This window comes from Protopterus annectens, chromosome 6.part0, assembly GCF_019279795.1.
Source record: "Protopterus annectens isolate FY-2018-M chromosome 6.part0, PAN1.0, whole genome shotgun sequence".
Classification (NCBI taxonomy): Eukaryota; Metazoa; Chordata; order Ceratodontiformes; family Protopteridae; genus Protopterus; species Protopterus annectens.
In genome coordinates this window covers 1,253,870,461-1,253,888,182 of record NC_056737.1, presented here as the reverse complement: position 1 = coordinate 1,253,888,182, position 17,722 = coordinate 1,253,870,461, and positions in this window count along the sequence as shown.

Below are 17,722 nucleotides of genomic sequence, written 5' to 3'. Positions count from 1 at the left end.
ATTATGTCGCTGACACTTGTGCTCATGGGAGAATCTTCAGTTCCAGCCTGTACTTATGGGGGTGGGGGGTGGGGTGGAACTAGCACAGACAGAATACCACAGTGAGATTCCTGAATCCATGTTATCAACATGGAGAGAGCAGTGAGTGGGAGTGGGGAGATAGAACCTGCCTTGGGCATATCTTTTTCAAGTACGTCATGGAAGGTGGCATAAAAGGCAATGCATTTCTCAGAGTTCAGGTGCTGTTGAAGTACTTAGAAAATATGTATCAAATATTCATTTTTAAAAATATAGTACACTGAGGGGAAGTTTCAGGGAACTTTGCAGGTTTTGAGAATGCAGCAATTTTGCATAAAATTTTCCACCAGCACAATTCATAACTTTTAAGCAATTTTTTTAAATATCGCAAATCTTTCACATTTTATTGGAGAGTATTTGTCATTCAAACTCTTGATTGTTTTTCATGTCCCTTGTCTACTGCTCCATGGATGTGTCAGCATACAGATTAAGTGCCAAAGTATGTGATAAAATATAAGACAGCAGAAGAGCTGTATGGCAGATTTACGAAAACAATACAGTGTTAGATATATAACATATTCACTGTAGTGTATACAACATTATGACCCAGGTGTTAATCATGTATTGCAACTGTCATATGTCTTACAAAATATGTTTTCTGTGTTTGCACGTTTATGTTAAAAATATGTAACTATTGCTGTCACACAAAATAGCATAGACTGACACAAAATGTAGAACACAAACATCTTGTTGCAGAAAAATAAAAATAATTATATTTAATTTATTATATACTACAGCACTTTCAAATGAGTAGAGATATTTTATCTACAAGAATTAAAATACAGTCCAAAGCAAATAATATTAATACCATCTAACATTAAAAGAAGGGAAGAAAGTACAGATATAGGAGATATCCTTGATGCATTCAGATATCATTATAAAGAACATTTTAAAAAAGAAAATTTATGTACGGATCAATTAAAACAAGATACAAATCTCATTAATATAAAAAAAATTCCAGAAGAATAAAAATCAGATTTTCAAAAACCCATATATTATAAACAAATTATAGATAAAATAAAATAGGGTAAAGCTAATGCAGCACCAGGAATAGATGGTATAATTATGGAATTATATAAACTTTTCCACTCTATGATAATTTCTCTCTTTCATAAAACCTTATCAGAAATACAATCAGAAGCAACTATACCACTTACTTGGAAATATTCTTTAATCACCCCAATATTTACCGTACATTTACTCGGTGTTGTTTAGAGCTGCAATGTGTTAAGCAGAAACTGCATCTCGTCTGCATGCTATCTAGAGTACATGACACAGTTTATTTAATTTGTATTGTAACCGCTGGCTCAGCACACGTTTATTGCTTAGTTCTAGAACTGCTATCTAATTGTATTCCATTAGTTTAGCTAGATATTACCAGCGTTTTACCAATAGTGTCATTATACACCGGATTTCTGTGCTTACATAGCAACCAGAACCTGCAATATTCCGAAGACGTGTTAGTTTTTCAGCGTGCTACTAATAGTGACATCATTCAGCTTGTAATGCTATGTAATTGTATGCCATTAAGTTAGCCAGATATTACCACTGTTCTACTAATAGTGACATTATACACCAGATTTCTGTATTTGCATAGCAACCAGAACCTGCAATATTCTGAAGACGTGTTAGTTTTTCAGCGTGCTACTAATAGTGACATTATTCAGCTTGTAATGCTATGTCATTGTATGCCATTAAGTTAGCCAGATATTACCACTGTTCTACTAATAGTGACATTATACACCAGATTTCTGTATTTGCATAGCAACCAGAACCTGCAATATTCTGAAGAAATGTTAGTTTTTCAGCGCGCTACTAATAGTGACATTATCCAGTTGATTTCTGTGCTTGCATAGTGGCCGGACCTGTATTAATCTGAAGAAGTGTTAGTTTTCCTTGGCAATGTTTGTAATAATGTAAATGTATGTCTTAATTGTTAATGTGCCTCCACTTTGCTACTATTATTGGTTTTCTCTGCTCTTTACCTTCCTCACCATTCCTTGTCTTCTTTCTCATTCTTGCCCCCTCATCCTCCTCCTCCTCTCAGCAGTATATTCTCATCGCTCTTTCTATCATGAACTACCCTCCCCTCACCTTTCAAAGTGTCTAACTCTATTCTCTGTTTCTTTACAGCCATGCTCCTTTCAGTGAACTACCTGCCTACTGGAAATCCAAAAATCTTGATGCTAAAGACCTGAACTGTTTTTGTCACCTGCACTTGCCTTGAATTGTCCAAAAATTGGCAGGTATTACCTTTCTGTAATTTACGTTCCCCGGTAATTGACTCATGTTTGCTCCTGCCACTTTTGCCCTGCTCCAAAACTCATCCTTGTCTATTTCTTGCAATTGAGGATCTATCTTCGACAATGTCAGCATCAAGTTTTACTCCTATTTTTTTTTGCTTGCAATTCCCGGGCAAAACAGTTTCCAATAGCCTTTTCCGAATGTTCTTGGGGAAGGTTTTCCTCTCGGCCTTAAACCCCGACCGGACCACCATTTTCCCCCCCCTTTCCAATTTTTACCTTTCCCATTCTCCCCTTTTCCCCTAACCCTTCCCCCCTCCATCACTCCCCCCTACCCCCATCTCCTAGACAAAAATTCCTTTAAAATTAATATAAAAATTCTGCAAAGAAATATTTAAAAAAAAAAACATAAAATTATTAAAAAAAAAAAAACTTTCCGATATCTTAAAAAAGAAAATTTATGTACGGATCAATTAAAACAAGATACAAATCTAATTAATATAAAAAAAATTCCAGAAGAATTAAAATCAAATTTTCAAAAACCCATATCTTATAAACAAATTATAGATAAAATAAAAGAGGGTAAAGCTAATGCAGCACCAGGAATAGATGGTATAATTATGGAATTATATAAACTTTTCCACTCTATGATAATTTCTCTCTTTCATAAAACCTTATCAGAAATACAATCAGAAGCAACTATACCACTTTCTTGGAAATATTCTTTAATCACCCCAATATTTACCGTACATTTACTCGGTGTTGTTTAGAGCTGCAATGTGTTAAGCAGAAACTGCATCTCGTCTGCATGCTATCTAGAGTACATGACACAGTTTATTTAATTTGTATTAGGTTCATAGGTTCATAGGTTCATACTAGGCTATCTGCCCTAGGGCATTTATAAGCCTAGCCAGAATGTGTTTGGCTTTCGCCACCCATTTTAAATTTATTTTGCTATGCCCTTTTTCGAGGTTAGTATACTATGCCTCTATCTAACAGTGACACAGAAGTGATACCCGGGGTAAACCTACGATCTCCCATCCACTCATCAAGATTCCTCTTGAAGAGAGTCAATGAGGGACTCTGCCTAACCTGGACTGGGATTTTATTCCAGAGTGAAGGAGCCTCTGGGTTATGAATCTGTCCCTCCAGCATGTCCTATTTATTTCAGTGCTGAGGTTCAAGTCTCGAGCCGTAGCTTCGATGGGATTTGGATTTTCTGAGGTGCAGCATGTCCATTAATTCCGGGTTGGACATGGCTTTATACGCCAGGCACAGATCTCCTCTGAACAGGTGGTATGCCACTGAGTAGAGCTGGAGTTTCTTTAACCGGGCAGCATATGGCATCTGTTTGAGCCCTTTGATCCTCTTGGTGAGGTACTTTTGGGGTCTTTCCAGTTGCTGCAGGTGTCTGGTAAGGTACATCCCAAAGGGGCATTGTACTCAATTATGGGCCTGATGAGGGATGAGTAAAGAGGCACGATGACCTCCCCTGATCTAGATGTGAATCCCTTCATGATTAGGTGGGCTATATAAAATGTTTTTCTAACCACTTTGGCCACGTGGTTGTCAAATATGAGATTGCTATCAACTTGGGTCCCCAGGTCCCTAATTACTTCTTCTGTACTTAATGGATTTCCACCTATGTGGTAATTTGTGGGCACTTTGTTTTTGCCAAAGGGGATGACTATACACTTTTTGGCATTTAGCTTGAGGCCATGGCTCTGGCACCAGTTGTCTGTTTCTATGAGGCCCTTTTGGAGGATGCTTGTGTCGGCTGGAGAGTTGATTATGGCACCCAGTTTGCAGTCATCTGCGAACTTGGTCAGCCACAGTCCTTCCGTGTTGGCCTGTACCTCCGAAATATATACCGAACAAGAGAGGTCCCAGGACTGAGCCTTGTGGGACACCACTTGTAACTGGTTTGGAGTCTGACATGGCTCCAGCAATTCTAACCATGTGGGTTCTGTCCTTGAGCCACTTTGCAATCCATCTAGTGACATAGGGGTTTATATTTAAGCTGGTGAGCTTATCTATAATGCCCGAGTGGGGTATTGTATCGAAGGCTTTGCGAGGTCCAGGTAGGCTGTGTGGACCACCTTCCCCTCGTCAATGGCCTTGGTGACTGTTTCAAAGAAATCAACCAGGTTTAAGAGGCAGGATCTGCCCTTAACAAAGCCGAAATGGGTAGGATCCAGTGTTTGTAGGTCCCCAATATCTTTATTTATGAGGTCCATGATGATCCTTTCCATAGCTTTGCAGACCAAGCTAGTCAGGCTTATGGGGCGATAGTTTCCAGGATCCGTTGAGGCACCACCTTTATGGAGAGGGACCACTGTTGCTGTACGCCACTCTTTGGGCACATATCCTGTAGTAAGGCTGAGATTGAACAGTAGTTTTATGTTTGGGTTTAGCTCTTCTTGGAGTTCATGTAGACGCAGCCCGGGACACCATCTGGTCCCATTGATGCTGTGTTTTTTGCTTTGGAGAGGTGCTTGCTTAGCTGAGCATCTGAGATGTCAGGGGGGCAGCACTCTGCTGGGATAGATATTTGCCCTTTTGGTGGGGGGGGGAAGTTTGCGCTGAACCTGTCAGCTAGGATGTTGGCAATGTCTGTGGGTTCAGTGTATTTTTTGTCATTTTGGACTAATTCTGAGCATATCTGGGAATTACCACCCAGGTTCCTAACATAACTAAAGAAAGCCTTGTGATTATCCTTAGTGTCCTGTGCAATTTTTCTCTCGAAGCTGGCCTTAGACAATTTTATGTGTGCCCGTAGTTTTTTGCTAATACTGATCAGTGATGCCTTCCCTTTTTGGGATTTTGCTTTATCATTTAGTAGCTTCCTCCTTCTATTGTATAGTTTGTTTATGGCTGGGGTCCACCAGACAGGACGTCTGCCTTTGGAGGATTGGGTCTTGGTTTTATTTGGGATCGCATGATCCATGCATTCCTGAAGGTGTTCATAGAATGCGTTTATAAAGGATTCTGTAACCGCTGGCTCAGCTCACGTTTATTGCTTAGTTCTAGAACTGCTATCTAATTGTATTCCATTAGTTTAGCTAGATATTACCAGCGTTTTACCAATAGTGTTATTATACACCGGATTTCTGTGCTTACATAGCAACCGGAACCTGCAATATTCCGAAGACGTGTTAGTTTTTCAGCGTGCTACTAATAGTGACATTATTCAGCTTGTAATGCTATGTAATTGTATGCCATTAAGTTAGCCAGATATTACCACTGTTCTACTAATAGTGACATTATACACCAGATTTCTGTATTTGCATAGCAACCAGAACCTGCAATATTTTGAAGAAATGTTAGTTTTTCAGCGCGCTACTAATAGTGACATTATCCAGTTGATTTCTGTGCTTGCATAGCGGCCGGACCTGTATTAATCTGAAGAAGTGTTAGTTTTCCTTGGCAATGTTTGTAATAATGTAAATGTATGTCTTAATTGTTAATGTGCCTCCACTTTGCTACTATTATTGGTTTTCCCTGCTCTTTACCTTCCTCACTATTCCTTGTCTTCTTTCTCATTCTTGCCCCCTCATCCTCCTCCTCTCAGCAGTATATTCTCATCGCTCTTTCTATCATGAACTACCCTACCCTCACCTTTCAAAGTGTCTAACTCTATTCTCTGTTTCTTTACAGCCATGCTCCTCAGCTGCCCTCTCTGCTACTAAACAGCAAGGAAAGTTCTCCTGCCATCTCGAAAGGACACCCTGAACTGCCCGTTCTTTGTCACACTGTGAACTACCTGCCTTTTGGAAATTCAGTCAGCAACCTACTGTGTAGGTAGCTTAAACAAACTTTGGAACTGTGACTATAACAGTTGTCTCCCTGTAAACTTGACCTCTCGTGTGTGTGCTTGCAGCCTTCCACAGCCATTTATCCCCTGCTCCCCTCCTGTAAAGCTCCCTGTATCCCACAGGTATATTCTACTTTAGCAACTAGCTATTACTCCATTCTGCCACTAGATGTCAGCACTCTCCAGAAAAGTATTTAACTAATCCTATTTTCTTATTTGCATTGCAATTGCTAGTGATCTAATTCTACAGTTACCCAACTAGTCACTTTTCGAGCCTGCTATCTGGGCCCTAAGTTTACCCCTAGCTCGACACTTACCCCAGAACAACAGGACCAGCCATTGTCCATAGCCTCTTTCACTGAATGTGTTTACTTGCAGGATTCTTCTCTTCTTGGCTCTAACCACTCTGTTCGCCCTACGAGCTCACTCCGCTCCCCTACCCTGCCCCCAATTTCCACCTGCCCCCACTACTCCTACATTTATTCCATCCAGTAGTCTCCTCCCTTCCTCCACCACTCCAATCACTGGCCTCCTCTCTCTACCCCTCTCATCTCCACCCATCAATTAAAGGCCACTCCCCTTATAGTATACACTATACTCCACTCTACACCCCCTTCTTCATTCTCTCTCTTATACCCAACCTACATTATACCTCCCTTACTACTCTATCTTACAAACTTATACCATCTCATTATGCATTCTGCGCTACCAGAAACCCTTCGTATCCCCTCTATCACCTTGTTAATTCTAATTCCACTATACCATACTACCTCCTATTCCTCCACTCCTCTTCCCCCTTCTTTCCTATCCCACTTCACCTCTTCCACCCCCCATCTCACCCTTACAATACCTCACTTCCATACCATATTATCCTCATTAGTACAGCCCAGCCTTCACCACTAAACCAAAGATCTTACCCACCTTAACAAAACATAACTTCCCTAAACCTCTGTCATATTGTCCCCAACAGTCAAAAGGAAAACTAAATCCCCTACTACCTCCTTTCTTCCTCCACATATTTCTAGCAGGTGATATACACCCAAACCCTGGACTAAGCACTACTAACAACCTCATCCCCCCCAATAACAACCAATACCACCAGCCTCAAAAGCCTGAAAATAGTTGCTCTCAATGCCCAGAGTCGACGAAATAAAGCAACTATCTTCCATGCTTGGCTAAACCAGAAACTACCTGACAGTGTAGCCATCTCTGAGACTTGGCTAAAACCATACATCTCTGACTCAGAAATCCTACCCTTTGATTTCCAAGCCCTTAGATATGACCACTTGAATAGAAAAGGTGGAGGGTTAGCCTTGATATTCTCTAATCTACTCCCCATTATTCCATACCCAAATCCCATTCCTCAGTTCAACAATGCAGAACTAGTATTAGGTTTACTACAAATGAATAATCATAAATGTATCTGCATCATATCTCTTTATATTTCCCCAGGTAACAACACCACTACTTTAGAAGAAATCCTCCAATGGGCCTAGACCTACATTCTAGGTGACATTAACAAAGACTGGAACAAAATTAACAACCAGAATCCTGCTATATCTGTCAATCTATTCAACTTTACTTAATTTACTAACTCTATCACTAGACCTAATAAAATCAATCCTCAAGGATCTACTCTGGACTGGATCCTAGCTACCCACCCGCACAACATCTTAGACTCAGGCATCCTTCCTGACTCTATTATTGACCACCTGCCTGCCTTCATCCACTGAGCAACCCATTCCTCCCCTCAAAAGCACCAGTATATGCATACACATGACCTTACTAACTTCAACCCTAAAACCTTTTCTAACACCCTCAAATAAACTAACTGGAACAAGCTAAAAACACTTCCTCTAGACAACGCCATTAATTACTTTAGCTCTACTTTCCTAAATGTAGTCAATTCCCAAGCCCCACCATGAACTATAAGAGTCAAACCCAGCTCCACCCCATGGTTAACTAAGGAAACCAAAAAAACTTATGCAACAAAGAGATAAATGCTGGAAACTTTCTCAGCACAATAAACTTCCAGAAACCCTTCTTAAATATAAGCAACTCCGCAACCTTACTAAAAGACATATAATCAAAGACAAACAATCCCACTATATGAAACTCCAAGCCAACAACACCAAAAACCCCAAACAATTCTGGATCTCCATTAACTCACTCCTCAACCCAGGAACCAAAAACAACCCTTGCCCTGACACTACTAGGTCTGATCCAGAAATTGCCACTTTATTCAACTCCTTCTTTACTAACTCTATAGCTGAACTAAGTCCTTCCCAAATAACCCACCCACACAAGTTAGTCACTCTACCCCAGCATCTAAACCCATCTCTCCCCTACCTTTGAATTTAAACCAATTTCTACCTCCTACATAAAAAAACTCCTCAGCAAACTAAAATCATGCTCCAATGCCCCAGATAACATTCCTTCTAACTTCTTAAAAATTGCTGCAGACAGCATTGCCCTCCCCATTAGCATCTTAATCCACACAGCCATACAAGACTCTTATGTCCCCAAGATGTGGCGTGCTGCCTTTATACATCCTCTACACAAAGGTGGCAAAAATAATAATACCTCAAACTTTCCCATAGCCATCCTCTCCCCAATATCAAAAATATTGGAAAAATGCATTCACACCCAACTAATGCCCTTCCTAACCAAAAAACACCTTATTTCTCAAATCCAACATGGTTTCCGTCCTGGCCATAGCACTATTACTGCTCTTCTCTCATTCCTAGATATAGTCAACCATGCCCGTGACTCTGGAAAAATTGTTTCTACAGTTCTATTAGAACTCTCCAAGGCTTTCGATACAATCTCCCATACTCATCTCCTAAACCACCTTGCTAACCTTAACCTTTCTCACAATATCCTCTCCTGGTTCTCAAGTTACCTGTCTGACAGATCTCAAGCTGTAAAATGGAGGAAAGGCACCTCAAACTTCCTTCCCACTTCTACTGGAGTTCCCCAAGGATCCATTCATGGCCCAATGCTATTTAACATCTTTATCAATGATTTCCACTCTGCCATCCCAAATACTAAAATCGGACAATATGCAGATGACTCCACTTTAATCTACTGTACCACCAACCTCCCAGAACTTCAATCATACACTCAAACTGCCTTCTCCACCACTGAGAACTGGATGCTGCAAAACCATCTATCTCTAAACACTAACAAATCCAAAATACTACTTTTTCCTCCCTCAAAATCCTCCTCTCTTGATTAAAATTCTTTCCAAATTAGAAGCCATAACAATTCTTCCATAGAAATTGTTTCCTATGCCAAACTACTCGGGGTTACCATAGATGAACACTTAACATTTGGCACCCATATTCAACAAACGTCAAAAAAACACATCAAAAACTTGGCCTGCTATACAGAAACATCCAGTATCTCTCTTCTTCTACTAGACAAACCCTCGCAACTACCTATCTTCTCCCCTCTCTAATGTATGGTGCCCCTCTACTAACAAACTTATCTGCCTCCATCTCTTCCAAAATGGAAAGTTTTTATAATACAATTTCAAAATTTGCCATAAAAGCCAAATACTCCTCCCACCATTGCTCTGCCCTCCACTTACTTAATTGGCTAGAATTTCCCAACCATCTCAACTACCTCCAACTTATTACTGCCCACAGGCTATTATTTAACACTACTAAATGTCCTGCACTATCCAACATCCTACAACCATACACCCCTAACAGGCCACTTAGATCTGCTCACCTAAACCTTATCACTGTCTACAAACCAAACCGTCCTGCAGGACAGCACCTCTGTCCTTCTCCTTTGACAAAAAATGGAATTCTCTCCCTCCTTAACTCCAAACCATAGAAAGCTTTGAAAACTTCAAAACCCAACTCCATTCCTACTTTTTCTCTAATTGGAAGTGCAACTGCACTTTCTCCACCTAGCCTTCTTCTCTCTCTACTCTAAATTGTATTTCATACTACTCCTATTCCTAACAACATAGCTCCCCCTGGAAATTACTCATTCTTCAGTGTTATCTTGTGTACATAATGTAAATATTGTAAATAATTTGCTTTCCCTTTTCATCCCCCCCTATCATTTGTACTTGTTCTGCCAAAACTGCCATAACAAGACTCAGATTCAATAAAACCATTGTAACATTCATGTCAACATATGACTCACATGCTATGTAACCAATGTACCACATCATGTCTCTGATTTATAATGTATCTGTATCCTTAATATTAATTTTAATTTGTTTCATCTTAATATATCTGCATCTTTGAATCTTAACTTTAATCTGTTATATTTCAATGTTTACTATGTAATGTGGAGCTTTTCTCCCTGGGCCTCCACTGAAAACGGGCTCCTGAGCCCAGTAGACTTCCCTGGTCATCAAACTGAAATAAATAAATAAATAAATATTAAACAATAATAAAACACTAAATCTCTGTACTTCATATAGATCTATTTCTCTATTAAACAATGATTACAAGATATTTATGTCAATATTAGCCAATAGAATTAAGGTATCACTTTCCAAAACAATAAATAATGATCAAACTGGATTTATATACAACAAGCATACAAATGACAATATTAAAAGGATAATCACACTTAGATTTTATAAAAAAAGAAAATAAACACTCATAGTTGGACCTGACATAGAGAAAGCCTTTGATTTGCTAAAATAGAATTAGCTATTTAAAATTTTGGAATTATTTGAATTTCCCCTCTTTTGTTCACCGCTTAAAATATATATATATTAATAATTTAGCTTAAATTAGGTTCTTCCACCTCAGAATCCATATATATAACAAAAGGTACTAAACATAGATGTCCTGTGTCACCAATAATATTTGCATTGGCCATTGAAATTCTTGCAGACTCTATACGTAACAATTTAAAAATAAAAGGAGTGGATGTTTATGACCAATATAATTCTAAAGTAATGCTCTTTGCTGACGACATATTACTAACTTTATCAAATTCTAAAAAAATCTTTAGAGGAACTGGAAACAGTAATAGGGAAATTTTATATGACTTCAGGCCTTCATTTCAACAAAACAAAATAATTTTTTTTATTTTTAAATAAGGAAAAAGTACAAGTCAAAGGAGAACATATCATAGGGAAACAAGAATCTACTCTAAAATAGCTAGGGATTGTGCTATGTAAAAATACAAATTAATTAGTATCAATAAAGTATAAAAATATAATCAGCACAATTAAAAATTATGTGGAAAAATGGAATAAGATAAGACTAAACTTTGAAGACAGACTACAGTTAATAAAAATGGTCTTACTACCTAAGATTCTGTATGTATCAATGGCAATACAGTTGCTCCCTGAAAGATGTCTTCTTAAAGAAATAAATTCTTGCCTACTAAAATTTTTAGGGTACCCAAAAGAAATAGAATATCCCTAATGCACCATATTAGACCATGGAAACGAGGAGAACTGAATTTTCCCAGATATTGAATCATATATAAAAGCATCCATATTCAAAACTATTATAGACTGGATAAACCCTAATTATATTGCTAACTGGAATGAATTATTAAGAACAATATCAATAAATGAGCTCAATTTACTAAAATAATTTTCAGCATCAGACAAAACAAATAAACCTTGGTATATATTAAATATTAGTATGCAATATAACTTAAAACCAACTAAAACACATTTAATCAATCTTTATATTAATTCCTTTAGAAAAATTATCAGAGCAAATATGGATTTGAAATTGTGGCTTGACTTGTTAACCCCATTCATCATAACTAAGAATTATTCTTACAAAATATACAGAGAAACAATTACTTCTTGGGAACAAAATGGATTTATATGTTGGTTTCAATGTATTAAACAATTGAAGGTCTTAGACTCACAAATAATACAAACTACTTACAACATTCCACCACAGGACTGGTTAACACTGCAAAGTATTCTAATGCACTCCCAAGACATATGTAGAATAATCAATAATTCAGCCTTTAAAGACGTACCAAATCTTATAAATTGCTTATATGGATTTATATACAACAACTATAATAAGGGAAATAATATTTCAAGCTTATACAAAGAACTAATAATGTATAAAACAACACCTAAAACTTTATATTGGCAGTTTATAATGAAAGGACAATCACTATAGTTAACAGAAGAAACTAAATCAAGAATTCTATTATCAGTAAATCACACATCTATTACACAATATTGGAACATTTTTAATTGGAAATACTTACACAGAGCTTTCTTAACTCCAGATAGAATTAATAAAATGAACTCTTCTACAAATGGAATATGTTGAGGATGTGAGAAAGTATACAAAGCAGATCAGAATCACATTTTTCATGAATGTAGTAAAATTAAATCTTACTGGAATGGGATTAACTACTTTTTACAAGCTTTATTCAATGAATCCTTTGTCTTAACTAAAGCCTAATTCTTTTAAATGTGAATGAAGGACGACATTTGAATAAAACAAATATGTATTTGGCATGGACATTACTTGCAATTGCAAGAAAATGTATAACCAGAAGATGGAATTCAAAACAACACAAACCCTGGAAGAATTTTACACTCTATTGAGAACTACAGCAATGATGGAATCCAAAAATCAAAGAACTAAGGATTTACCCTAGGTCATTGGTTTATCCTAGGTCATTGGTCAACAACCCATGGAAGAAAGTTATCTCTTTGTTGAACATTTTGCAATAATTAAAAGATACAAAACTGAAAAGCAAAATGTTAATTTGATTTATAATAACTTATATTAATTTCAACTAAAGGTCGGGCTGATGTAAATATTGTATATAGTTATTCAAGATGTTATGTATAACAAAAAATTATTATGAAAATGTTATAATATTATTTGAAAATAAAAATTATATGAGTAAAAAAATGAGTAGAGATAAAAATGCTAATGCTAAGAAACATAAATGTAACTGATACTATAAATATAAAAAAAAAAAAACATAAGTAAATGGAGAATAGGTTTCATGAAATCATTGCTTCAGATAATTTGTTCTAGAATGAAAACAAAAGATTAAATATGACAACATAAGTAAATTTATGGTCACATGGCAAGATGTGGAAGCAGAAAAGATAACATGACTAAACTGATACTAATTAATCAAGCTGTGGAGAAATTCAGACCTAATTTAAAAAAAATAATAATTTCTAATGTATAAACTTTCTGGGGATTTAATAAATATTTATTGACCACTAATGTCCTTTTTGATATAACAATCATTCTGCTTGGCCAATTGTTTCTAACCCTCCAGTGACACTACAACCGGCTAATGAATACTAATCGGCCAGTGGTGATTGCAATCCATTTAATAAGAGTATTCCCATTCTGTTCCCATTGTTACACCTGTTACTTGCAACGTCAAAAGGTGAATTAGCTGCTAATGTAGAAAACAGTTTATTTTCTATTTATTATCTATGCAAGCGTAACTTCCAAGATAGGTTCTTTTGGGATCATAATGGCCCATGAAAACAAAACAAAGCTTAACTATTTTTATAAAAAAGCACAGAAGCAATTTGTTAATGATGTTCAGTATACTAAATACATAATGAAAGCAAGCGGTAGAAGTAATATTATAGAGAACACTTGAAAATGAAAATAATGGACTTTATGGGTCAAACACTGAAAACCTTGTTTGAAAGAAAAGGTTGTATTGTGTGTGACATAAAAAGTAATTCTCAGCTAGCTCAAAATATACAAAATAATAAGACAAATGCACTGGAATGCAGTTAGGGAACCTCGCTGTAAATAAAGTAGCAAGATGGCCTAATTAAAAAAAAAATAAACAGAGCTCCAAAGACTGCAGCTTGGTGATGAAAGCAAAGCAGCACAGCTTATAGTGAGCTGGATTTAACCAAAACTATTTCATATGGCCCTCTTCTCAATATCAGTCTAGGAATGTCAGGAAAAATGTGCTAGAAAATGACAAAGCATGGATAAAATGCACATATATATACATTTGTCCAGGATGCAGTCATTAACTGTTTCACTCTTCAATGCAGAATTATCCAGTTTGTCGTTACAGGTAAATGGATTCTATTCTAGTAGCCAATAAACTTATGGCAGAGAAACCTTTTTTATATGATTTTTCTCCCTTGTTGCTTTCTGACTATTAGCTTTCCAATGTTTCAAGCAAGCCATTTTGTTCATTCTACGTGAGAGTTGGTTACAGAATCCATTATACAGATAGATAACAGGGGTTTTCTTAGCATGACCCTAATCCCTCCTTCTGAGTGAGGAATGTGTCCCTTGCATCACTGCAGTGGCACTATACTTAACATGTGTAAGTGCACACTTCTGTGTACAGTGATTGTGGCTTTGTAAACTATACACAAGCGTAGGGTGACTTTTCTGTCTGCTGCCCCTACTCTGATGGGGTTATGACACCTCCCTACCTGGCCACCTCCTCCCTTAGGATAGACAGGCCCATCTTCCACATATCCACGCCATCAAATGTTCAGACAACTGATTCAGTCCCTCATAGCTGAGGTTTTATCATTTCATACCAACAGAGGTGACTAAATAGAAGAGAAACAGTGGGGGTGGTAGAGTGGTGTAGTGGTTAGTGCTGTCGCCTCACAGCAAGAGGTTCTCTGGTTTGATTCTCAGCTGGGGTGCCTACCGTGTGGTGTCTGTATGTTGTCCCTGCGTTTATGTGGGTTTCCTCTTGGCCTCTGTCCCAGTTGGACTTTCCTGCTAAACAAATGTTAAATGAATAAATAATTAAATTAATTAATACTCCACCTTAGTAATGCTTACTACCCCTAATCCTACCTCTGCACCTAACACTAACTGTGCACCCTACCTTAGAAAAACCCTTTCCATGGCACCACTACATAAGAGAGCTCAGATAATCACTACACACAAATGCACATAATGAAAAACTCATTTTTTAGCACGACTACACATGACAGCTCAGACAATCACCAGATACACACGCACATTCACACAACCCTAAATCTATCTTCTTACCTAACTTAACTCTAACTCTAACCTGAAAACACTCACACAAACAGTAAATCCACTAACTAACCCTTCTTCTAGCCCTAAATCAATACCTTTACTAACCCTTACCCTAACTGTAACACACACAAACACACAGACACACACAGATACACACACACACACACACACACACACACACACACACACACACACACACACACACACACACACACGCACACACACACACATACACACACACACACACACACACACACACACACACACACACACACACACACACACACACACACACACACACACACACACACACACACACACACACACACACACACACACACACACACACACACACACACACACACACACACACACACACACACACACACACACACACACACACACACACACACACACACACACACACACACACACACACACACACACACACCCCAAATGCATGGCCACATACATTTTTTTAGCACAAAGAAGAGTAAACGAACCAGTTCTTCATTATTCTACCACACTAACATGCACTACAGTTTGTAGCCAAAGAAGCATTAGTGCACCCAAACATATCTATTTCTCTGTCTGTATCTATTTGGATTAGAACACCAATAAGTAACCCTTTCCAGAACTTAAAAACTACTTACTAACTCTCTTAACAGAAATGGGAAAATGTACAACCAAACTAGGTGGGGCTAGGCCACCACACCCCATGAAGGGGGGCTGTGCCACTCACCCCCCAATTATATATACTAACTCCAGGATCATACTACAGTGGGGAAAAGGGCATATACCTTCATCTTGGCTTACAGTACTCTACACTCTGCCACTACTGCTGGGAATGCACAAAACATTCGCCAAATAACTTTAGATACTTCACATAAAAATGTAAATAGAAAAACCCACATTTAGAAACACTACAACAGTCAGCACTATAAGTTACAGTAATTCTTTTTATCACAAACAAGTCACAGGTGAAGGAAAACCCATAAGTCTATGTCTTACATGTTGGTGAAATGGGAGTCAGTCAAATGAGTTTTAGGTCAAATGAAATTTAGGTCAATTGGGTGTCGGTCAAATGGGTGTCAGTCAAATGAGTTTTAGGTCAAGTGAAGTAGACCTATAAATATATATATTTGTTTCGTTGACTCTCATTTCACTGAATTTCATTTCCCCCCAACCACATCACTAAAAACACAAATTACTAAAAACTCATTTCACTGAATCTCATTTCACTGACCTGCAGTTAGTATATATGGCACTGTGAAGAGTACTATAAGGTAAGTAAAAGGTATATGCCCTTTTCCCCACTGTAGTGCAATCCAAGAGTTAGTACATATAGTTATGGGAGGGCTTGTGGGGGGTGTGGGGGCAGAGCCCCTCACCTGGTTTGTTTTATAATGTATTTTACCAAAAACTTCAAAAGCAATACATTTTACATAATAGACATGCATAGTTGCAACACCAATGACTAACTCTCTCCTGAAGGCAATATGTACTCAAACTAAGTGGGGGGCTTAGCCCCCCCCCCAAAGTGGGGGCTGTGCCCTCCACACCTCCCAACTATATATACTAACTCTAGGATTGCACTACAGTGGCGGAAAAGGGCATATATCTTTTACTTGCCTTATAGTACTCTACACAGTGCTTTATATACTAACTGCAGTTCAATGAAATGAGATTCAATGAAATGAGTTTTCAGTAATTTTTGTTTTCAGCGATGTGGCCGGGGTGAAATGAAATTCAGTGAAATGAGATTCAACGAAATAAAGTAGACCCATATATATATATATATATATATATATATATATATATATATATATATATATATATATGGGTCTACCTGATTACGCCGGAAGCCGAGAAGAACGACAACGAGATAACCGACACCGGAAGATCGACAACAGAGAAGACCGACAGTTGAGAATCCCGATGCTGAGAACACCGACATGTTAAGGTAAGTGTGTGATAGGGACGGATGTTAGGGTCAGGGTATGGGTAAGGTAAGTGTGTGATAGTGACGGACATTAGGGTAGGGTGCGGGTGAGGTAAGTGTGTGACAGTGATGGACATTAGGTTTAGGGGTGGGTTAAGTGAGTTAGGGTTAGGGTGCGGGTAAGGTAAGTGTGCGATAGTGACAGACTTAAGAGTTAGGGGCGGATTAAGTAAGTTAGGGTGCGGGAAAGGTAAGTAGGCGATAGTGACGGACCTTAGGGTTAGGGTTTGGGTTAAGGTTAGTGCATATATAGTTGTGTATGTAAGGTTTAGTGTAGGTTTGTAAGGTTTTTGGTGTGCTTGTATTGTGTGTGTGTGTTTTGGGAAAGTTATATGTTTTGTTGATTGTCGGGATTATGGTTTGTCAGGCATGTGAAGTTTTGTGTTTTTGAACTTTTGGTTTTGTCAGTTCGGTTATTTCGTTGTCGGTGTTTTGGCATGTCGATGTTATCAGGTAGACCCATATATATATATATATATATATATATATATATATATATATATATATATATATATATATATATGGGTCTACTTTACATGGTCGACTTTTCGCAATGTCAACTTTCATATGGCCGAGACCATATGATCGACTTTCGGAAAGCCGACCATGTAAA